We start from the raw sequence: 26,297 nt of genomic DNA, 5'->3' as shown, positions 1-26,297 counted from the left end.
ATACAGACTTACTTTTCGGTTCTCTACAGACAGCATATAACTAAACAAATAAGGTTACCTTAATTAAAGTATATTAATATGAGAAGGTTATTCTTCATGTATACATCAAGTGTCTTCAGCTGTTAAGATAAAAGTCTAGTCTGAATGTTTAATGAATACACGTGCACTGTTTTAACACACTAAAGACATCATGAATACATATTCTCTGTCTGGAACACAGAAGCAGATGAGATTTGCAATTGAGAAGTCATTTACAATTCATCTTGTGGAGATTTAAGATCCTCAAACCACCTTGATTTCTGTACTGAATTAAAGGCTATTTCTCTTGAAGTTATCCACATGCATCAATGATCATCTGAGTCTGGAAAAGAATAAAGCTTCTGCCACAATACTCTCCTTATAAGGCTTTTAATGCATTTTCTTGTAGACTATTTTTTGAAAGACCTTACCGGTACAAAACACAGTAACTATCAATAGCATTGCAGTAATTAAAGAGGGATAGCTAAAAAGTGCAATATCCATTCTTGATAATGGTTAGCACCATAAGGTACTAGTACCTTACGAGGACATTAGCTCCATAAAGATGCTGTTGTAGAGTCTTACAATCCACTATGCAGTACAGTTCAAAAGCAAATACAGTATTTATAAGCAACAGTATTTCAAATGAACCAGCACTGTGCTTTGAATATGCATTTTAAAAGTACTGATACAGCAACTCAGTATTAAAACTGAGTTCCTAGAGTTCTCCATCTTATAGTGGATTCATAAGAAGGAGGATCATTTACATTAGGACAGATTATAGAATTGCTATATGTTCCAACTTAATGTTGTTTATAAAAGCAGTATTTTTGATATTAACACTGTCACAGTCATACCTCTCCTGAGTGCAAAGTAATAAATACCCAAATTGCTTACTCAGCCAAATACGTCACTGCTTTACCTTCAGCATGACACAACAAAATACCAAATTCAACAGAGAGCCCTACTTCATGTCTTAGCTAGAACTAACCAGCCAGACACAGAAAAAGCAGAGCTGATACATCAGATTTACAGCAAAGTTACAGATGTGAAAGCACTGATTCAAGAAGAGAAGCTTCAAGAGCAGACAACTCTAGTAGATGGTTGTGGACATCAAGACAACAGCTGACAAACTCATCGCAAAGCATCACAAAAGCAATCCCTGCACAAGCCAAAGCTCCCAGGAAGGCATCTGTGACTGACAACTGCCACATCAAGTGTAAGGGGCCACAGATTATGAGGTGGAGCTGTAGGCTCCACCATTCCCTCCACTCCAAATAGCCCCATCTGTACATGCTCCCAGCTCACATGGGGCAGCTGGTGCTGGGCTACACACTGGGCTGCTCAGAGACAATGCTGCATTTATGCTGGACTGCTTTTATGCGTAGTGAAATTTGGAAAATGAGTCTAACTTGCTTAGTCAATATCACAAGCTTCTCTGGTTTTGCAAAGATTATAATTTTCAAGTCAAAATTACAAGGTTAGAAGGCTAAGAGACGTAAAACATATGTGCTTCTTCCACCATGACACTCACAGAAAGAACCAGAAAATGAGCTGGTTTGGGACCCCACAGCTTTAAAAACAAGACAGCACATACAAAGTGATCATTGTTTTTCTGATATATATTTTTCCCCAGGTTTTTTATTATTTTTCTTAAAAGCCATCAAGGGCCACTAGGTTCGTCCAATGCAGAATACTGATTCAACTTGAATACCGATTTACTTCCTTACATTGAAATTCTCACATCCACTGACAAATTTTTTCCTCACTGGAAAACTCAGCTGCCTTTTTAAAACCTAAGTTTTGAGTTTAGATTAGTTAGTGCTGAAGTCTGCCAGTGCAAAGAAAGCTTTCAGCTGCATTAAGTTGTTTACCTCTAAAGAGAGCAAGAAGTTAAGGGAGAGACAGACGTCATGGGCCTAAAATCTGGCCTAGATTTCCTACACAGCATTTTAGTGAGTTACATTTAGTTTCTTAATATAGCTAAAAGAAAGATTTACCAGTTACTTCAAATTTGGTTGGAATTTTTTGACATCAGCCTTTTGTGTTTAAATTATCATTACTATGAATTATATGCAAATAGATGGGAGAGCCTATTACAAGAAATTAAGTTTCCTTTAGCCCACATGTTTTAAAGGAAATGTTAAAAGTATCTACACTGTAAGTAATGAATTAAATTCTTTGGAATATTCTAACAGAGAGACCAAAGAAGAATCTAATTCCCCACACCCTTTTTTTAAATACTCATTAATTCATTAAGTGGTAAAGTGCACTTTAACATGTATCATATATTAAATAGACTTGACATAATTATAATCTAATATTCAATAACCATATGACAACACAGCAGTTCCATTACATTTCTTGTAGGCTCTAGAAACCACAGACTTAGCATTTGTCAAATCTACCTGCACTTGATATGGGACCACATCATCAATGAGTATGTGCCAAATGGTGCCTTTAGCAGAACAGGCCTCCTGACAAAACAGTCTAACCCCCCTGCTAGTTCAAAGACTGCTTAGTGAGTTTAGCTGGGCATGTAATGATTCAGTATCCATCAATTTTCTCTTGCAAAATGAAAGGCTTATTACTAAACTATTAAGCTAACTGCAGTAGCTATAAGGATAAAACTGTGAGAGTGCTAAAACCAATATGTCTTCATATTTATATGCACTCATTTTGCAATAAAATATATGAGGAAAAAAAAAGTTTTAAGAACTCCTCATTATATGCTACTCATGTTTTGGAAAAGTTATTTGATTATACTACCCAGAAAACTTTCAGAAATATTTCCAAAACTTTATATTGCAATCATCTAAAGAAACAATCTTCCTCAATGAAAACAAAGATTTTTATCGCTGTGGTTATTGTACGAAGAAGTACAACTTAGTAAAAGAAACCTCCAAATTAAAAAAAGAGCGTACATCTAAAATCTAGGAAGTTCTATAAAAGACAACCATCCTTGCTGGCAATAAGAAAAAGGCACCATCAGTCAGCAGTCTTTCATTAGTAAGTACAGTCCTCGGGATATTTGGAAACCTACTACATGATTGCATTTCTCTTTCAAAAGCAAAACATTATACTTCGGCACACCACAAGGGAGATAGTTAATGGCATAAATAGCAGTTGGGTACCCAGTTCTCTTAGAGATGCAAGGAGAGCTAGACATCTCTCACTTGGTCTGATCTCCAAAAGTCTCCTCCACAGGAAACATTGTCTTTCAGTACAAGAACTGGTTTCTTTTCATTAAAAGATAACATAACTTAAAAACAATCTTTTGAAAAAGTTAACATTGCCTCTATTATTTTTTTTTAATTACATGGCTATATTAGGAGGCAGCAGTCCAGAATTCTTAATACACGGATCAGTAAAAATACTGCAGTAGGGTAGTATATGCCATGAAGCTGAAAAAAGTTCACGCTTTTAAAAGTAAAGGCTTATATCTGGCTTATCGCCAGGTACACCATGAGAGGAGAGCACACCCAGCATCCAGACACAGACTGATAATATCACAACCCATTGGGGTTCAGGACCCTGAGAACAATTTTCAGTTATTAACATCTGTAGATTATCAAGATATTCCTAAAGCACCCTAATGTTTCACAGCATAAGTAGCCACACTATTACAAACCAATAATGTTGTCATTGTCAGGGCTACTGAAATGGTACTACTCTTGTGATAAAACACAATTTTTATGGAACAGATTAGAGTTTTAGTGGCCTCTGGTCCATTCTGCACTAAATTTCTTTTTTTTAAGAGGCATTAATACAACATTTACTGAAATGAAGAGCAAGTTTGCAGAGAAACAAAAAAGTCTACCACCTAAAAAAGTGGGTATGGTTTATATAACTGGAACTGTATTTGTCTGAACTTAAAAGCAGAAGAGAGTGGGCAAACCAAATTATACTAAGCTACACAGAAAAAGCATGCTGTTTTCTACATTTGCCACTTCACACAAAAAGCAACATTTATTTGAAGCTTTTTCAACACAGTACATGGTTATGTGTGCTGACAAAAATGTATAGAAATATTTTACAAAGGGTACTGAATAGAAATTACTAATTAGACACAAAAAGCACAGGCAGGACTACAGCTGCCCACAGGGAAAAAGGTTTTCTCTAACCAGGCCTCTAATGAAGTGAAAGATGAAATGCAAAAGAAAAAAGAAGAAAAAAAAAAATCAATTTCATATATTCTCTATTCATATAACTACCAGTATTTCTCAGAAAATACATTTTAGCACTGAAGTACTTCAATGGAATAAAGTTCTGTTTAGTACAGACCATAATATCCAGTATCTAGATATACCTTTTGTACTACAAGCACTTTTAAGGGTGTTCAGAGACCAACACAAAGAGCTCTGAAGATCAAATTCTGCCATGAGACATTTATATGAAATTCCAACATAGCAACACCAGTCAGGCGAGTGAAAACTGAAAGGCCAAGAAATAGCAAGTATTTAGGAAAGACAAGAATTCTAATCTACTTTCAACTTACTTTTTTTTTTAATTACCAATAGTGGAAAAAACAGGTACTTGTATTTATTTAAACTTCTATCTCCTTTTTATTATGGTGATTTAGTCACAAGCAAGGAAGAAAGCTTGGGTAGCTGGCAGTTTCCTTATACTTCTATCTGGATCAACAGACATTCTTACTGCATTTAGGACAAACTAGAGAACATACTGAAGCCTGAGCATCTGAGACAGTCTAAATAGACGCTAGACTATAAAGTGGTATTAAAAACAAAATGGATCACTGTCACGATGTCAGGGAAGATGTTTTGGAGGTTTTTTTTCCAGTGTGATTTGATTCACTTTTGCTGACATTGTATACCCATCCTTTTGTCACCATATTTTCCAGGCTTTTTTTGCATGTTGCATTAATGGCCCCGCGCAGACTTCAGGAGGATCCCAGTAACTGCACAAGAACTGAGGCCAGTTGCTCCTAGCCACCATCAGGTAGAAGCTATGACAAAAGAGTGAAAACATAAAAAAAGTAGTATTCTGCTTAGCCAATTGTCCACTAAATGCACTTTGCCTCCTGTGGGAGAAATAAGCATGTCAATCAGGGAAAGTCCAGAAATCTTCCCCTCCCATTCCTCTTCTAAATGGCACCACTTTTGCCTTGTCTTTAAACAGCCTTATAGGCATAAACAAAAAATGGTGGGATTTTATGTAACAGCAAGCATTTTATAACAAAAATAGTTGAGGAAAGGCCAGACATTCAAAACAAGTATATAAAAGGGAAGTAATCAGATGAGCAAATTTGGCTTTAATTCACACATCTCAGAAGGCAAAGTCACTTTCTTTAATTTGTGAAATACTGATGTTACATGCAAGGAGGCACATAGAGGCTTGTGAAGATGGGAGATATTTCTTTTAGTTGTTTATGGTCTTATAAAAGCAGAATTACACAAGAACAGAAGGCAGAAGAATAGAAGAGGAACAGACCATTGCCATAACACTTACATGCTCTTCCTACACCTCAGCACTTACTGCAAAACATGGGCTCCTGACCTTTCATGTCCATTTTTGGGATGCTGATGAGAACAGATTAATTGGGAATATCTCATTGTGATTTCCACTCTGTTTCTGAGAATATACACAAAAAGGAAAATAATGCAGTTATACCTCTCGGCACGAGGAGAAATCTGAAAATTGCCATAATGGATTTAACTGGAAGAATTGCTTTTCTACATTCTGTCACCAAGATTGGTATGCGCAAGTTGTTTCAGTGAAAGAAAGCACTGAAACAGAGCTTGTCTCCTCAAAGTTTCCTTCAAAGAAGTTGCTTTACGCCCTGAGGGTTGCAGATTTTTCTCTTCTCACTTGTTTCAGTATTTGTTGCAACAACTGTGTTGATAGGAGTAACATAAATTCCACACTAACACTGTTTGAATCCTGCAAAGTCCAAATCTAAGAGAGATATCCAGGAACTCCCTACTGACCAAACAGCACCATCACCTCTTCTAGCCACGAAGTGAAGATGCTGTGACCATAGCGAAGCTATGCAGCAGCAAGACCAAAGTTGTACCTTAAACCTATATACATAGAAAAGCAACAGTAACTAAAGATACAAACCCAAGGGTTTCATCAGCTCCTACATAATGTGTGCACACAGGAACTGTCTAGCTTCCTTTAAGTTCTTTTAGCCACATCCAATACAGGAAGAAAATTAGGTACTTGGAGAAACAGCTGCTCATGTATCAAGGGCTCCTTTCCATAAACCAGGCTGGATAGTTCCCCAACACATGCCATCTTTGACAGACCAATCCCAAAAGCAGGGTTACCAAAACAGGAGCACGCTATACCTCTATTAGATTACATGATTTTTTTTTATTTATTTATTTTTTAATATCTGTACGTTCATTAACACCAGATTACTAGGTACTCACACAAAGCAGGGGCCCACTGTGGTACTGACAAAATTGTACGCTCAGGGTTAACAATTCAACACAGAAATCATTCCTGGCTCCTTCACAGATTTCAGCAGCCAAAGCAGATTAGATTAGTTCTGCTCTGCCAACAGGAGTAATTATCACTATATGCAGTAAAAAATAGCTGGAAGGATTTCTAAGTGAATTAAGTACAGACCCACTGATGAAGTCTTAATTCAACATCTATTAATGTCTTTTCCTCAGCCAGCAAGAAGGAAAAGAGCAATATCAGAGTCGAGAATGGAAGTTTTAACATTTCTATTGTTCCTATGCATGCCACTTTTCTTGTGAAGATCTTTAAATCGGAGCCTTACTGAGGGTAGGCAATGCAAAAGAACCATAAGGAATTTAAAGACCAAGTCAATGTACAAGGATGAGTGCTCCTATTTTCAGTAAGCAATGAAAGCTACAAGGCTGTCTCCGAAGACTTTTTTGGTTTTAAGTGTCAAAACACCACAAGTAAGCATTATTCTTTTTCTCACTCTTAGATAAAACTTATTAAAGTGCAAATTACATTTAACAGTTTTACGTTCTGCATTTGGCCTCTTGTTCTGCAAACCATCTCCATCATTCGGATGATCAATATTTTTAAAGCTCTAAGGAGGAGCAAACAAGCCAAATATTAAATACCACCTAACTTTGCTCTCCAAAGGTCACAAAGCAGATACACTAATAAAGATGGAGGAGACATCACACTGAGTTCTGGACGAGGCAGGCTCATTATCAGTATCTCAGCAGCTTAGAGCCTATACCTTGGCTCTTTGCATAGTTGCTTAAGAACCACTTTGGGGTTACAAAACATGCAAGACTGGTACCATATATAACTATTAAGAATTTTGCTAAGAAAGGTGCTATGCAAAGAACAACAGACATTTCTTAATTCAGAGAATTAAGGTATAGCTAGGGAGATCTATAGTGTTATTAGCTTACTAGATGTAGGCATTCTTTGAAGGCCTACACAACACATAGGATACTGTATGAGCTACAAAACCTATTAAATTCCTTTGAAGCACTGCTAACACAGTATGAATATTAATAGCATGTTCTTTATTTGCTCAGTTAATGTAGTAATTAAATATTCATAGAAAAGCTCCTCTTAAAATTCCTAACTGACTACTATTCAACTGTGTCTATGGCATTTTGGCTTGAGTATGAAGTTTTGCTTATGTACTTTTGCTCTTCTCTGTGCTTCAAGAAAGAAAATGGAAACTGAAACTTGAAAAAAAGCTGAGGAAGCACAAAGGATGCTCAGCTTTTATTGGTGATGATATGGAGTGAACAGAAGGCAGGGAAAAAAAAGCTCAGGACTTGTTACGCATTCCTGACTCTCTCCTTGGCTATGCTAGCACTATAGCATTGGTTAAGCAAGTGGCGGCAAAGCAGCATTTAAATTCTATGTGTCCCTTAAGTCAAGAACTCCTACAAGCCATGAAAGTGGCAACTTCTAGTCAATGGTCACATTCACCAAACACCTTCCACGTCCTACCATGTGCATCAGTAGTCACTAGGCTGCCTGAAGAAGCAAGAAACCTTTTATCCTTTACCTACTGCAAGATGAAAAATAAGAGAGAGCTTTGGGAAAGCACACAGTCACTAACCAGATGGAAATTTTCAGACCACAGAGCCCCAACTACAGGAATTCCCAAAGTGTACTTGGCAAAAGGTATGGGTGGGAGCTCAGGACAACATCCTGTTACAAAGGGCAATTTTTTGAGTAGCCCTTTGCTCCCCGCTGGCAAGATTTCACAAGTCTATTCTGCAGTATCTTGTCAAAAAGAACAGCAGGTGGAACACAGTAGTGAGCATGCAAAGCACACACAGATTAGTTAGGGGGTTCTGTCTTAGATCCCAAAGTTGTATCCCTAAAATGTCTTTCACTAGGGATCTCAGTGTCTTACAAACAAAAGCAAAGAGAAGGAAGACAAAGGGAACATGGAAAACACTCCTAAGGAGAACAGGAATAGGAGGAAGACAGCAACAAGGAAATGAAAAGAGGACCACAGGAAAAGGAACAGGAAAGGGACAGACACACAGTGAAACAGAAGTTAAAAAGAAAAATCAAAATAGACCAACAGAGGGAAAGATCCAGTGGGAAAGACCACTGAAGTAAAAAAGGGACTTGACTCGCTAATGATTAAATTGTGGGAAAACACTAAATAAAAGCCAAACACAAGAATTATGTGTTAAAATTTTGGTGTTAAAATGCCTCAGGCAAACCTATTTATGAAACTGCCATTTAAAGTAAGACAGTAGTCACTGTGCTGTAAATTGTATTTACAATTGTGACATGAAAAACTGCTTCTGTAAGAGGCAGAACTGTAAAGGACACTGATATTCTACTTGGATGTACTGTCATTGGTCCTAACATTGGGTTTCTAATCACTCACATTTCAACTTAGTTGATGAAGTACCAGCAGTTTGCATGAAACTGTTTTATAGACACGGAAACCTCAAAACCTACACCTACCTAATGTATTTAAACTTATTGGGGGGGGGGGGGGGGAACCCTAAAGTCTACAGCACAGCTGATAACAAAATGAATGGAAAACCTCAAACAAAATAGCACTCAATGTTTTCATGATCAGAGGGGGTGGGGAACCAAACTGAAAAACCTTACAGCTATGGTATGAAATACAGATCTTCACATCAGTGCTAAAGAGAACACCCAATGCATTTGTTTCATGTTGTTAGCTTGGCACACTAAGATGCTGCTTCCATTGTATCTTAGTATCTTTTATTTATTTATTCATGACTATGCTTGGTTTTTACAAGTCTCTCATGTTAGTGTAATAACATCAGAAGAATTGAGGCCCTAGTGCCTACACAAGGCCAGGCCTGGATCTCAACTACGTAATTCCTTTACAAAGACCTACAGTGTGGATTTTTTAAGATCATTTTTTAAGTTAGCATGTACTGGCTTGTTCTCTTCTAAGCACTTCAAAAAGTCTCAAAAGCTGTCCACAGTGAATCCTGCATGGAAATACAACATAACAGGTGGGGGGGGGAATCCTCACAGGGTTAGTCAGTGTCTGTTAAAGGTGAACATAACCCAAATAACTCAACTCCTATGCGCTTCGATTTCTTGCCATCAGATCACATAGATCACGTACTAAGTCTATGATTTCACAGGAAGGAACAATATTCTTATTAACATTCATTAGTGTTAACACACATGATTCATTAAATACTTCAAATTTTTTCTTGAATTGCATATGAGTAGTCTTTTCCAGGCTCTTATGATCATGGAATAAATTCCTAGCAAGACCTTAAGGATGTAAGTACAGCTCTCTACCAACTGCCAAATATGAATACAGCTGTCATCTAGTTACCTACTTTAAAAATCCACTGTTCTATTTTTGCTGGTGTGTCACTTCAGGTTTGCAGTTTATTAGACCATGCTCTCTGTGGCAAGCACTGGGGTTTCTGTTATATTCAGAGAACACTTCTCAAGGATTGCAAGTCAAGTAAGTAGAACAGCTAAGTCCAGAAGCCCAAACCACAAACCAGTGGGAACAGCCATGAATGAAAAACAAACTCCAACAATAAATTTGCAGTGGTCACAGAGTGGACTGACTACATTTATACACTTTGTGATATTCTCTGGAGCTTCAACATATTGACCTGGCACCAAATATCATCTTTCATGCACTGAGTGCCGTACAGTTTGGATCTCCAAAGCTGAGGAAGGAAATCAAACTCTTAACTGCTCTAATTAATCATACACTTGCATGGAGCTCCATCTTACTTACCAGGCTGAGAAAGTCAGATGCTTCTGCAATCTTTGTTACCACATGTATTGCATTTGAGCATTTCCCAGTAACAATGAATAATCTATTAAAAGCAAATCCAGAGTTTGCTTTTACTGGTCTGTCATGGTTTAATCCCAGCCAGCAACTAAGCACCACGCAGCTGCTCGCTCACTTCCCCCCACCCAGTGGGATGGGGGAGAGAATCGGGGGGGGGGGGGGGGGAAGTAAAACTTGTGGGTTGAGATAAGAACAGTTTAATAGAACAGAAAGGAAGAAACTAATAATGATAATAACAAAATGACAATAATAATAATAAAAGGATTGGAATACACAAAACAAGTGATACACAATGTAATCGCTCACCACTTGCCAACCGATGCCCAGTTAGTTCCCAAGCAGCAATCGCCCCAGGCCAACGCCCCCCAGTTTATATACTGGGCATGACATCACATGGTATGGAATACCCCGTTGGCCAGTTTGGGTCAGCTGTCCTGGCTGTGTCCCTTCCCAACTTCAAGTGCCCCTCCAGCCTCCTTGCTGGCTGGGCCTGAGAAGCTGAAAAAGCCTTGACTTAGTGTAAATGCTACTTAGCAACAACTGAAAACATCAGTGTGTTATCAACATTCTTCTCATACTGAACCCAAAACATAACACCATACCAGCTACTAGAAAGACAAGTAACTCTATCCCAGCTGAAACCAGGACATGGTCCCAGATTCACAGGCAATTTTAAGTAGAGCAATGTGTACCAGATACATCATCTTTTTCTGCTCAGTAGTAAAATAAAAGGACCCAGGCTAGGGTGTGGCATAAAGTTCACCAAGCGAGCACCAGGTGTTCCACCTGCATTGTTGTCCTCAGTGAAGCCAAGGCTCAGACCACATGTTGAGCTCTTCTAGCAGCTAAATAATCAAACCAAGGCAGAAAGCAAAACAGCTCAACACTTTTAACTATTTAACAAGGGGGGTTTGTCCCACTCTGTAGGAGGTGCTTTCTGCCCCATTGCCTCATATTGAAGTAAAAGAAGAAGAGGATGGCCCTAAAATCTGTATTGCTCTCTGTCACGACAGTAAGGAAAAAAAATATCATACAAGTTTATAATACAGATTTTTGTAACCACCTAAACTACAGTAACTGGATAGAAAAAGCATCAGCTACCTTCACATGCTATTCCATTGTTAATGGAAAAAATAATTTGTCTGAATGGTTTTTTAATGTATGTATTCAAGTGATTTCACCTCTGAAATGTCTGAAACTATAAGCTTTCAGCACATATATAAAGATTAAAGCAAGACGAATTCTAAATGTGATTAAAAATAGGGAACACTGATTCCACTACATTACAAATAAATGGTTATTACTGTATAAGTAATCTAATTACATTGCATAGTAATACAAATTTATTTATAAACCTGCAGAAAAACGAATCCTCTTCCTAACATATCAAAAAGCTGGGCGGGGTGGGAACAGGGCCTCCTCCTTTTTCAGTCATTAGGCCACTGCACTGACATGGTGAGAGGCAGGACACTATCAGCACGCTGACCGCCACGGCCTGGGCCACTCTGCTGACCTTCCCAGCAGCACCGCCGGGCTACGGAGGGCCCGCGAGGCGGCTGCCGGGACAGCCCCAGGGACAGCCAGCACCTGCCCAGAGGGAGGCAGTTAGGCCGGCCTCCGCCATGGCAGCTCACCTCCACCTGCCACTGGAGGCCTTCGGCCACACGCCACCCTTCCCACAGCCACCCACCCTGCCAAACCTCCCTGACTGCTTCCTGGCGAGCCTGTCAGGACCCATACAATGCAGACAGGCTGAATACTAGCCAGAATAAAGACAAAAGACCGGACTGGATGCAAAATCCTCCAGTGCCCCAGCAGGCCTTATGCTTCAGAGGTTTATGAAACAATTTCTAAGCAGCTGGTAAAATTGTCCAGGATGAGACAGGCCATCCCAAACATCCACAAACCATAACCTTCCAAAATACCTGGCTTAGTGAGGGGAACCCACAGGGCCATTTGTTCGCCCTCATCACGAGGCCTCAGCCCAGGCATTCACGCAAGATCAAGAGACCTTGCTGCCCGGATCACCTACTCCTTCAGAGACTTTCGTTGACCACACCAGGAGAATGGGAAGCCTAAGGTGATACAACTCCACAAACATTTAATGTTTCTAGATAACACAGACCACATAAAGCAGTATTAAAAGCAGACAGGTACTATACTACAATTCATTTTGTCAATGAGATTTAAATACACAACTCCACGCAGACAGTGATTTTAAGCAGCACACGCCTCGCCTCTGAGAACACGTTCTCAAACAGATGGTGTCACCCCAGGACCTGCAGGAACCACACTAAGTATAGAAACATAGCTATTTCAAGTAAAATAAATATATGTCTTTCAACCTACAGTGAGGAAAACTGTTTAATACCATTTATTCCATAAATAATTACAATGTTCTAAAACTCTGATGCTTTATCTTACACACTACAGCAAGTCTTTCAGACGAAATATCTATTTAGATTTCTAAGACTGTTTTTTATTTGGTTCAGTCATTTGTAGTACCACATTACCTCCAATGAGAGTTAAAAACACTTTCAGTGTTAATGACACAGCTTTTTGGAAATATTTAAAAGCTACTACAGGGACCACACACCATTTGAAGTTTGGGGTTTTGTTTTTGTTGTTGTTGGTTTTTAAACAAAAAAACAAAAAAACCTAGAACACCACACTTGAATTCAGTTTGGTGAAGAAGTATCACCTCTTGCTTGCTGTGAACATGCTACCTACTTCTTCCATTGGATATCCCTCTGTTTCCACACTAGAAAGGACAGGAAGTCATTTTCTCTTTCCTCAGGCCTCATATTCTCCCCCTATGTTGCCTCTTTTCAAAGCTGAAAAATCTTTTTCTAGTGAGCTGTTCCTTATTGTTTCATACCTTTGAAAACCTCTACTGCCCTTTCCTGCACCTTTCTCATTTTATTACATCATTTTTAAAACAAGAGACCGCAACTACATAATACAGGAGCACTGTGGCTTATGCAGCAGACTGCAATGACATAATAAGCATAATGCATAATAGCATAATGAATGTTTTGGGCACAAAACAAGCCTCTGCAAACCCACTTTGCAAAAACCCTTGGGTACTACACCCTCCACAGATCTCTACCAGAACAGATTACTGTTCTGAAGAACCTGGTCTGGATGATGGTGAGATATTGAAGTAGATGAAACAGTGGTTTGATCCACGACTGCAATTCCTGTGATAAACAGGACACAAAAACATTTAATAGTTCTCAACTTCGAAAAATTCTCTGAGGGAAAAGTCAGTTAAAATACAACTCTAAAAAATGTAGAGACTAGAGTCTTTGTACCCACAAGTGTTTTCCACGCAGGGTCACTTTGAAATCCAGCCAATTGTTAGGCAAACTGCACTCCATTTCTTCAGTGACATGTAACCTTCCTAATTAAGGAATTAAAAGTGAAATATCGATATAATGCAAGAATCAGTAAGTTTTAGAACAAATTCTACCATCAGCAACATTAATTTACAACATGAACTTAAAATCATGTGACTCCTTATGAAGCTGCCATAGGTCTCCTTCCTTAAGAAGGCTGACAAACAATGAAAGGTAAACCTGATGTAAAATGTTTCAGCTGTACATCATCATTGGCTCCTGCTGTCTAAAAAGCTGCATTCACTCACCCCAGCTGTCTGCCAAAATGAAAGGCATCATTGAAGGCAGCCCAAATTTGTGTGAGATGTGTCAAAAATCACATAAACACCTACTTCCACTAGTATGAATTAACATCTGTGATCATCTCAGCAGTGGCCAATGAGAGAATGCTCATGGAAATTCAGCTGTCACCTCTATATGGGCCCATTTTATGTCATGGCTGAATTGTATTGATGCCTTGCCTCACAGTAACATTCAAAGTACACCGACAAACAGTCCAAAACTTTATTTCAAAGGATGTCAATTTGGCATCTCACAAAGTAAAACATAACCATGAGCATGGTCTCAGGAGAAGGAAGGATATTTATGAAAAGAAGAAAAAAAAAATTTAAAATTAAAATTCTAGAGCACAAGCCAGTATTTTTTAGATAGCCCAAAACAATCAATCAAATGGTGAATAAACTGAATACTATGAAAGCTCTGCAGCAGAGTGTAAGTTAGAATTATCCGGACTCTCCGTCTACTGAGCAATTTGCTACAGTACAATCAGTGTTTTAAATGGAGTACGTGGGCGCCAATGAGAAGTCTGCATTACTGAGCCATACTATGTGCTGAGTCTTAAGATACTAATATCACATTTTTCTCAAATTCAATTAAGAAAATTATTCTTAAGTTACCGTAATATAGATGGCTGTTTCAAACAGCTCATCAGAACCAACATAAAGGCAGGTTCAGTAAAGAACCCAACATAATTGTTAAAAGATTTGGTCCTCAGTCTTTAGCAGTTAGAGTCCATAGGAGATCATATAAGACCACACGTGAAAGCTGCCTTTTCAAAGAGAGCGCAGCATGGAGCCCAAGATGCAGAGCAAGGTTAACACCTCCACACAGCCTCCAGTGTACCGTCTCAGATCCCATAATTAAATCCTTCAGCAGTGCAAAACGCAACCAGCAAACTGGCAAAAAGGTTTATTTGTTACTGTGTATTGGCAGTACCTGCAATATAGATTACAAAATCGAGGGGTGTTGATAAAGCCCAGGAACAGCTGTTCAGAGCAGGGGGCAGAATGGGATGTCACGCATGAGAGCGCTCCACTTAACCACCCAGGGTACTCTGCCACCAATACCTTATCATATACAACTATCTTGCCACCAGGTATTTTCACTCTCTCGCTATGCAATCACCTTGGGAAAAGAACTACAGAATATTCTACCAAAGTAATAATTCCAGTTATAAAAGTACAATGTGCTTTGAGTTCTGCCACATTATTCCAAGTGTCTGTAGATGATGAACTGTGCTAAGGATAATTTTAAAATAGTTTAAAGAACTCATCCCAGTCTTTAAGCTACTGACTTCAGCTGAATGACTTCAGAACAACACTCCACATATATTGGTGACCTCACAAAAAGCGAATTTCCTGAACCATTGTTAAAAACACCTGTAAAAGGTATTCCCCATCCCTGAAAGAAAGGCTGCATAAATGGTTACTGTAAGTTTCATGCTCATATTTTCATCCCTCTTAAATTTATAAATAATACACACATCAGTGCCAGAACTGTTCTACCATAGAGGGGACCTGAGAACCACTAATTTAGGAGGTCCTCACACAGTGCTTTGCTGGTCTTCTGAACTTAGTGAAGAGGGCTGAATCCAGCCTATTCTATTCATAAAATTAATCCTATTAAAATCATAAATTGCTTATACACATAGAACAAATTAATTATTTACTATTTTAGTAACAGTGTATGCTACCAGGACACAGAATTTAACTTGGTTTTATAAATACATCCCTATCATCTTAAATTTAGTATCATCAACAAAATTAAGTTAAAAAATGCACGCCAAATTGTAGCAAGATATTGGCTACTTGCACAAATCTACAGAACAAAATCAACAGTCATTCTTGTCATGGCAAAAAAAAAAAAAAAAAACGCATGAGCAGTAACCTATTACTGGTCTTGGCACTGATGCATATATAAAGGAAAACATAGCAACATAACGTAGGGGCAGTGAAAGCATCTGCCTGCAAGCTGCAGGCAAGTATTTTTTTAAACCTGTTACACAAAAGAACACATACAAAAGCAATACAAACAGCTGCTATAACATACTTTCAGACCTCTGAACAGGCATCAGCTAACTAAATTGCCTAACAGAACATCACTTCAACACAAATAATTCCTTAAGTGTTTTGTTAGATAATATATTGAATGCAAACATTGGAGCTAAGCTGTAAAAATGTCTAGGAAGCCTAGATTTTGTCTAGGAAGCCTAGTTTTATGTCTGATTTTGTTTAGTATTATTTTGTTCTACAGACTATTCAACTAAATACAATACAGTCATGGACCAGTTACTGTCTTCTAAAAGGCATAATAGCTTGGTGAAACAACAAAGCAGGTGGAGATTAGAAAGAATAACAAAATCAATATATATGCAATTTGTAACTGGGAATTTATAACGACGACAGATCTTCCTCTGCCTCTCTATGGAGATAGTTCTCTGCACAGGACAAGTAATAAGAGCGATTTTCAGACAAGCGGACACAATAATACCGCAAGGTATTCTTGCTTTTAAGTCAGATAAGCAGAATAGCAGCACAGAGTCCCTGTAAAAAAAGACAAACTTGTTCAATTTGTTGAAAGAAGATAATATAGTGTGAACAACTAGACAGAAAAAATTATTCAACAACATCCTTCTGAATGGATCAGAGGTGAAGGGATGTGAAACAAGGGCAGGAGAGTAAATAGGCAAAACAATTAGAATAGACCCTTGCAACTAGTCTTGTGGGTATATTATTCAGGAAATATTTGTATTAAGATCCTGTTTGCTTTTTTCAGAAACAAGCATTTCTCCATTTGTGACAATAATATGCTATTTCTCAATATGTGTTTTTTTAAAAAAGACCAGAAGTCAGTATACAGTAGGGATCTGAAGCATACAGCCTAATTATTTAATTTTTGCACTGCTCATTTACTTCTAGATGAAACCACAAGAGCAGCTACATGGTTATTTTCTATATCAAGGACTGGAAACTCACAAGTTTGTGACTCATTGTTCCTCGGCTGAGAATGGCTGTGCCACACACAACCGACATCCTCTAAACATGACTCACAGGTCTACCAAAACCTTTGTCAAGATCCGCTACCAGCCAGAGGCCATCCCATCAGGAGGCGAGCATCTTTATACGTATTCTTGGCAAACTCTCCCATCGCCACTCTGCTCAAGCATTCCCATCTGCTTCAAAAGTCTCCTCAGGGCAGAAAGGGACAGCAGTCTAAGTTGTGGAGACACAAGTTATCCAAACATCTGCTAAAGCCTGATAAATGCGTAACACTGCCAGCAATAAGCAATGCAAACTAAAGTTCGTAGAGGTCTGCTCTGTAATTCAGAGAAAATTACTCTGTAAGGATGGCAGAGGAACAAAGAAACTGTCCACCTTCTGTATTATTTTTTACTATGTCCACCCTATCCACTTATGACAGCAACACCACAGTTAAGGGATGCAACTTCTCTACGTGGAATTTATTTTTTAAGTAAAAAAACCAAGCAGAAATATCAAATTGGATATCAGGGGTAATAGTTATCAGTCTATGTAAGCAATAAGTGATAAATGTAACAATAGATTATTTTATTTCATTTGTGTAAATCACTAGATCTAACCAGCAAGAAATCTTTTCAACTTCAACAGATTTTAAACTTCTAAAACTTTTGAGATATGTTCAAAGCACATTTTGTGGGAGATCAATTAGCACGGTTGCTACTGAAAGTAATAGATTTGAGGTCAGCCCTGTAATGTCATCAGAGAGCTAGAGTAGAAAATAAGTCTTAGATCCTCTGGTTCAAATGAAATTCCCTTTCTAACACCAGTATGCCTTGCCACTGGACAGTATTTTTTATCTTATTCTTTTTTTGACAGCTGCAGAGAACTAGTGAAAAATAAGTTGTCCTATCTCCACTTCTGTCAAAGCAAGTCAAGTTACTGCCCAGTCTGTCTGCTAAATGTGGTAATTTCTTGAATGCAAGAGGACACTGAAGAACACAAATAGGAAATCCAAGGACCTCCTAACACAACAACACGGAAATCACTTCCTTTTGTCAGCTGCTACTGTTTTGAAAACCTGAGTTTTGATGATTTAAAAAAAAAAATTAAATCATACCCATTTCAAAGCCAGCTGGAAAAAAAGGAAACATCTGCCATTCACTTATTTCTTCCTTCCTTCTAATTCTTGGAAGACTTCTACCTCCAAAGAAGGTTTTAATCATCCCAAGGCAACCAACAGTGTGTTATCATTAATACTAAAGGAGTAGACATAACTGAAATAATTTTTCTAATGTTTACAGAAAAAAAACATGAAGTATTTGGTCATTATGCATCCTTCCAGTGAATCTGTAGCCACTCAAGATCCCTAGCTTAATTTCCCCCTGGGACATGAACAAACTTTCTATCAATAATATTAAAAAAAGAAAAAAAAAACAAAACCAACAACAAAGCCAAACAAAACAAAACAAAAAAACAAACAAAAAAAACAAAACCAAACAAAAAAAACCCCAAAACACAGCGGCACAGACTAGGGTACAGCATTACTTCCCAAAAATGCAGAAATACCTTCACAATGTGATAGCCCACGCCTAACATGTTTGTTTACAGGAAAATGGAATCGTACTGAAAATGAGAAAACTCCACAGAAGCAAGCATCAGGAATTCAGTGAAACAGGCCAAAAGTGTAGGTGATAGAGGAGGGGCAGCATCCTCATAAGAGAAGGAAAACAGCACAGTCACTCCTGTCCTGCATAGACGGAGACTTGGAAAACTAAGCACGTCAATAAGTGAATACAGAGACATGATAATGGCTGGAAAAAGAATATGACTAAATTAAAGAGTACAACAAATTTTTAAAGGTATTTATCTAGTTAAAAATCACTCTCACAACTACAAAAAGAGAATAAAGTTGAAGGAATCATAGAAGAGTGGGCCAGGCTTTACAGTGGAAAACTTTGATGATGGAAGGCATTGATGCAACTAGAAAACTAAGCAAAAGCCACCTCCTTCCCCGAAGTATATTTCAGTTCTGAAGGGGCATGTGAGGAAAATGATTCTGAAGTTTTGAAGGATCCAATACTGAAGTTAAAAATAAATAAATAAATAAATAAATCACTGACCTGAATTAAATTCTCATCAGCATCTCCTCATGAAACAAATAGTTTAATGCTGCTCTAGTACTTCAAATTATACAAAACCATAAAATCAGCCAGCATAATAGGATGAATGTCACAATAATTCTTCTTCAAATACATGTTCCCCATTAAACCAGGAACTGCATGACAAAATTTTAATTTAGTTCCATGGGAGCCTTAAAAAGAAAAAACCACTCTCAAATGGTAATATTGAACTGCTTCACCCTCACAAGGGGAGAAATGATGTGAACAAATCAAGACAAGAGGTGCTTGTTTACAGGACAGTTACTGACCATCTACACCTTGACCCTACTGAGCTTTCAATTACAGCACATCCACAGACTTTGGTGGAGTACCCAGCCAGGCATCGCCTCCTTCTCTGCCTGCAATGCCTATGAATTATATCAGGCGTATAAAGACTGTGTCCATCCACAGAAAGCAAGCAAGCATAACTCCAGAAACCTGAAGAAACAAACTGTAGTCTGAATAAAATAGAAAAGAGTTTCTAAGTAATATCTGATAAAGTTATTCTTAAATTTCCATCTAACCTGATTTATAGTTTCCATTAGCTATCAAGGTAATCCCTCAGGGACACCATAGTGTTGCAAATGCTTTTATCTCACAATACAGATACTTAGTTGTAGTGGTTGTTTCACCTTGAGTACAAATAGTTCTCTCACCTTTAGCCTGGGAAGCAGAAATAAAATTATCATGTCTGTCAGCCCCTGAAGAGCAAGTGGAGCTTACTGCAAAAAGAGAGGAAGAAACCATGGAGATTGACGCCCAACACAAGGGAGCTGCAGGATGAGCATGCTGGCTAGCACGGCTGGCTATTTCTGCCTTGCAAGCAACATATATAATCAATCTGAAAAGTGGTTAAAAACAACTACCATTCCCATCCCCACCTGCTCCCTCAGGGCACAACCCCAGAAAAATTATTGCTCAAGCACTGCCACTGTGGCACAAACCTTCAGAGGTTGGTGGGAAGGGCAGGAATCAAGTGATGCTGCCTTTGAAAAGGACACGTTTCCAGCAACAGTGGCTGATTCACCCTGCAGACTCCCAGCACTAGCATTAATCCTCATTGCTCCCCACTAAAGTGGTCTGCCCTGTCACCTGTAGCAAGCAGCAAAACAATTTTTGGGACATGTTCACGTATGTTGGAAACATCTGACTGCAATGGAACGGAGGCAGAAATTTTTTAAATAATGGGTAAATTCAAAGCAATCACAATTTATGAAAATTAGTCACTGAAAAGCAGCTTAAAACAGCCCACCATGCGATTGCTGTTCAAGCATTGTCTGGTCCCTTGAAACCCCTGTGTTCACTGGTCCTAAAAGCATAACTTCCACTTGAGCCTTCCTGCCCAGCACTCTCACCTACACAGAAAGCACCTTCCGGAGGGGAGACACTCTCATCCATGTAGGAAACAGATTTCAGAGGATTTGCGGAGGGATGAGGCCAACAGGAACAGTGAAGACAACAGGACAGGAAAAACAGCTGAAAGGAAGAAAGAGCATCAGGAAAGAAGTGAAAGAGGAAACAGATGCAGTGAAGGGAGAAGAAAATATGAGGGGAGGGGGAAGGCAACTGGAGAAGGTGAAAGCAATATAATCCAGATTGACAGGAGAGAGCACAAGCACAGAACAAGCTGCAGAACTGAGATGAGTCAAAATGAGGGAGAAGTAGAGACAAGAAGGAAAGAAAGAAAAAAAAACTTTTTGAAAAAGAAAGCTCAGACCTGTCAGAGCAATACTTCTTACTGATCACAGAGCAGTCTGGGTTTCTGATGGATAAGATCAAACCACCTGAATGAAGGTAGAAAAATGTGAGAAACAGGGAAAATTGAAAAGAGGTTGTCACTAAAAGAGCTGACAGGAAAATGAAGTATTCTACAGAAATCCTAACATTTCAAAATCTGCTGCTCTTTCAAATCAAGATGAAAGGCATTTTAAGTTCATTAATCTTTAACATTACTTTATTGAAACACTGGATTCTGAGGTCAAACTCTAATGATATTCAGCACAAAACAGGAAAAGGTAAATACTCCTGCATTGCTTTTCCAAATAGTTTAAAGAACATCTCTCAAGAATGGCATTCCTGCAAAACATTTTGAGGACTAATTTTCCTGCTCCACCACAAATTTTACAAACAACGTTGGAGGAAATCACTGCTCCTCACTGGAATGAAAAAGATACATCACTTAGGAGTCTTATTTCCAAACATAAACCTTTTAGCAAAATATATTTATGGTCCTGCATGTTGAACCACAAATTTTGAAAACCGCTTTTAAGACTTAGAGAGCCGTTCCCCATGTCTGCCTTCCCATAGCATAGAAATGGCAATGAGTTCTAAGCCAGAAAGACCAAGTCCTTAATTAATATGACAACCACCATCAGGAGACCTATGGAGAGAAACCCCATGAAAACACCAGTTCTGTCCCAAAGGAGAACATCTCAGCCTTTCTTCACTGCTAATCAGAGGCCATATGAATTCACAGCAACTGTTATAATACTGATAGAAGAAGGATCTGCTCCTCAGGCCTATTCCTAGCAAGTTGTGCTAAGAGAAAAACGTTACAAAATACACTCCCTCTTGGTTCAGGAATTTTTTAATTAGCAGTTATTTTCTTATGTTCCTCCCACCAGCCATGGCAAACAACTTAAAATTTCTTTAAAAAACAAAAAAAAAAAAAAAAAAAAAAAAAACAAACAAAAAAAAAACCAAAAAAAAAAAAACAAAAAAAAAAAACAACACACAACCAACCAACCTCTGGGATTACTTGTCATTGTAACTGGGAACTCCACACACAACTGCAAGAGATGTTCTTCATTTCATAATAAGTATTTTTAACACTAGAAAAAAATCATATTACATTTATTATTGCTATAGCTTTGTGCTCTTGAAATAACATGATGCGCTATGGGGTATACAAGCTACAAAAACCTAAATTCTCAGAAAAGAGAATGCAGATAGTTTAAATTAAGCAGATTCCCCAGGGATCCATGAATCTGAGCAATTATAGCTGGGAAGACACACAAATCTGAAATACACTCCAGTCTGATGCTCAGGAGTGTCTTATGAAGAGCAGCCCCCTGTTCCCAGCATGGTTCAGCCATTCCTACATCCACACTCTCTCCCATCACCATGTCTGTATTCTCATGCAAATCACACAGGTCCCAGTCAGCAAAGGCTTTCATCTCAGCTTATCAATTTACCAGGGTCTTCCACAGGAAGGGAAATCCATAGGACTCTGATACAACTATAGAGGCATTCCAATAGGATTACTGGAGTCATTTCCATAACACTTCATAAAACCTGCAACAGCACAGAGAGGATAGCTACAAGCATTTTCTAAGGCACAGTCGTTCTAACCAACAATATCACTTAAAGGCTTCACTGAGAACAACAAATGTGGAGTTAAACCTCAGCTTTTACAAAGATTGCCATCTGTTCAGCATACTTTACAGTGATATCAGTGGCCTCAGCACAATCCACAGAGAAGATGCATCACCATTTTCAGTGCTGCCAGCCACAACTGCTAACTAAATGAACACAGACCCTGAATAACTTTCTCATGACTACTTGTAGTGATTCACATCAAGGCACAGCAGTGGGTCAATTCACACTGCCCTCTTTGTGATGGATAAAAAGAAGATCAGGACATAATGGGAACAGGCAGAACTCAAAACAAAACATCTCAACTGAACCCCATTTAGGGCTCCCATAAAACATGAGTACATTTACACACCTGTTAAAGACCGCTTAAGGTTTTAACATATTCTCCACTTTTGAAAATACTCTAGGAATTCACTAGAGCCAAACAGCCCCAAGAGGACACACTCACATCCCAAAGGAGCCTTCTGGGTAAGGCCCAAAAACTATTACTTTGTATCAAGCATCCCAAAACCTAAGCAAGATCCACAAAAAAAATAAGAGAAAAGGAAGGTGTGAAATCAAAGCTCAGCAGGAATTTTCAACAATATTTTAAAAAAAGCAATTGCCAATTCAGAGAAGTATTTGTCAAAACCTGAAATCTTGCATCACTTTGTGCACACGCATGGAGGGTAATCCACTAAGAGAAAGTGAAACTTAAATATTTCCTCATGCAACTTGGTGCAATTTAGCAAAACCGGTACTGCTCTGAAATGCAAAACTTGAGCCATAAAGTAGCATGAAGAGATTTTCAAAATATCTGCCTAAATACAAGCTAGGTTTTTAAAGCTTGGCAGAAATCCCCTTTCAACCAACCAGACACCAACTGACCATGAGCCCAAAGGCAGCATCCTGCAAGGGCACTTCAGGGAGACTCAGTCTTCCTCTTTTGAGAGTAAAAGAAGCTACAGGCAATAGCAATAGTCTGAACATTCTCTCTGGTGTTTCCTACTTTCACTTATTCTCCAGACAAAAGAAATTCAAAGCTTGATCTAAACCCTACAGAGGTAAGTAGGATTGATGGGTGTTTACTCTGAGTTGCAGTTCACATGGTAGGACTATATCATCACCATACCTCCATCCAGAGACACCTAAAATCTGACAGGCATGTTACTGCAGTGAAGGTGTGGTCCTCCATCTACTTTTAACCATCTCTGCACTGGAATCAAACATACTTACTCATAGGTCCTGAGGAATTCAGAGGGAAAAATAGCATGGCCCTCACGGCCTTTTATCAGTTGATACAAGGCATCAGTCCTACATGGGGTAGTAGTTGGTGGGAATTTGAAGTCAATCACTGAAATATGTAAGTATAATTTAAATCTTGCCTGCCAACATGTAAGCAAAGCACAAGGAATTACAGAGGCTGTGATGGCGCTGTCATTATTACACTATTAGAGCGTGGGCAGACAAAACGATGCATTAAATTTTTTTTAGCATCAAATTCCTACACAACAGTGAAGTGAGGCTACTTTGACAGTCAAAATTTTCAAGGGCCAAGCTCTAATCATTCTGCTTTAGTGGACTATAAGGCTTCTTTCCATGTAGAAACAATGCAAATGTAGGAACAAGCAATGGTACAAAGTATCCTAAGTATAGATTATACAGTATATACCATTATGCAACACAGAAACAAATAGGTAAATTTGATGGTGTCAGGATTAAAGGGCATATCTAAGGATTTTGGAAATACAAATCATCTTGTCCTGCTAAGTTTCACCAGTTTAAAAAATGCTCTAAAAAAAAAAAAAATGCTTTATGTTTTGGTTTTTTTCAGAAAACATTTGATTATAACAACATCGTCAAATATACATTTTGTTTGCTTCTGCAAGGCAATCATACCATATTCTCTATATCATTTAAAATAACTTTCAAGATATTTTTAGAGGGATAAAACTAGTGAAAAATAGGTAATGACATAAAATAAAATTCTGTGAAGACAATTTACAGGCCCAATATATTTTGGAATCTAATACAAGACAGCTGAACTTTATTTTCCCAATTACATTAGTTCATACCTGTAGGTCTGCAAGAGTGTTTTAAATAACACACGTGGCTTTTATACAAATTGCTATGATACCACTGTACTACACAATTTGTGACTAAGGTTTCACGTTCTGAATATATAAAGAATCAAATATCCTGTTGATAGTCCTTCAGTGTTTCATGTTACCAAGACATTCACTATTGTTATTTAATATAGGATGAAAGAAAGGGTCAATGACTGATATTTTTCTAAAAGATATGTTCTCACTTGACAATGCGTTCAACTGGAGCCAATAGCATTCACTGAGCTTTAAGGGAACATCTTTCTCCTAAATATAAACAATCAAAACCTTAGTATAGAGATGTCAGTTCAGATTGCATTTTACATATCACAAATCTTAGCAAACAGCTGGTATTTCACAATGCCTGAAGTCTTAAACTTGGCTTGTCAAAGCAAAATAAGAGGAAAGAAAAGGTAGCTCCAGGTGATGCCAAGTAAACTGGAAAGTGCAGGGAAAAAAAATTAATAGCCTATTTGGCAAAGTACACATCAATTCCTACTTCTCTGTGAAACACAATTTTTGAAATACTGAAATAACATGGTATAAGGTAGTACAAAACATTGCTATGGAGTATTATGGAATAATATGGAAGTACCACAATGCTGTTTTGGAGCAACAGAAACAAGAATAAAAGTCAATGGGTTTTGATGGGGTTTTTTGTTTGGTTTTTAAAGAACTACAAACACAATTTTAATACTGGGGGGAACGAGTTCAAAAACTGACACCTCTATATGAAGTAAAACTTAAAGAAGATAAAACTGTCAGTGACCTAATAAAACAATACCTCTTCCTCTGTATTCAGAGGTACCCACGCAATGCAGGGCACGAGCCAGGACTTCCCTGGCTGTGACAGGCAATGACCCATTCATGTCTGGATGCGAGCTCTCCTCTCCCCGGCACACAGCAGGTGTACGGAGGGAAGCACACTCCAGCAGGTTTCCTTTGCAGCCACAGATACTTGTCCTATTCCATCTGGGTCAGCTGCTGGTCAGGGAGCAAACATCACTTCAGCAGAAAACAGTCTCTTTCCCTCCCTGCCTCTATTTTACCATGTTCTGAAAATTCTTCCTGCGCATGCCTCTCACCAGCCTGGTAGCTGCTGCTCCCAGTTAACCCTCCTCCCCAAAGCCCGCACCAGTCAAGCCCAGGCTCAGCTACGCCAGGGCCAGGAGCTGCTGTGTCCCCACCGGCACAGCCACAACGGATGCACCACCACGCTCCCTCCAGGGTCCTCCCCCTCACCACTTGCCCACCAGCAGCTGCCTTGCCTCTCACCTTGCAGCCCTTTCCCTCCGTAACCCCTGTATTTCCTTCTTCACACCTGTGATTTAGCTCTTACACCCACAATTTAATAAACTCTTTTGACCTTCAAAGGAGAGGAGGAAAGGGATGCGGGTGAGAAATCGAAGATCCTCTATCTCACCACTGCACAAATTGTACCAACATACTGTACTAACCCATGCTGATGTGCAGCGCTGCAGCCTGATAAATAACCTCCTGGGCCTCACAGTCCCAAGGCAGTACATTATAACAGAGACCAGCACGCCACCATTAAACGATAATGCCGTTATCATTAAAGAGTAACGCAGCATATCCAAGACTGTACTGGTTTTCTGTACTTACCTTGGGATAAATCTTAAACAATTTTTCCTGTCCTCTTTCAAAATCCCCAAGTGTCTTGCTTGCTGACACCCCCTTCAGTCCAGCTTCCCAACTTTTCACGACCATTCTCTCTAGTTCATATTTGTTTCTTTTGATTGTTT

The 26,297-nt window shown here is 38.7% G+C and overlaps 1 protein-coding gene across 5 annotated transcripts in view; it reads right to left on the bottom strand.

Moving 5' to 3' along the window:
- The window catches only part of VAV3 (vav guanine nucleotide exchange factor 3), a 178,583-nt gene that overhangs the window by 145,200 nt on the left and 7,086 nt on the right, over positions 1–26,297 (bottom strand). The window lies entirely within an intron of this gene.

Source organism: Accipiter gentilis, chromosome 8, assembly GCF_929443795.1.
Source record: "Accipiter gentilis chromosome 8, bAccGen1.1, whole genome shotgun sequence".
Classification (NCBI taxonomy): Eukaryota; Metazoa; Chordata; class Aves; order Accipitriformes; family Accipitridae; genus Astur; species Astur gentilis.
Note: the sequence above shows the minus strand (reverse complement) of the source record. Positions and strands in the feature narration are given on the sequence as shown.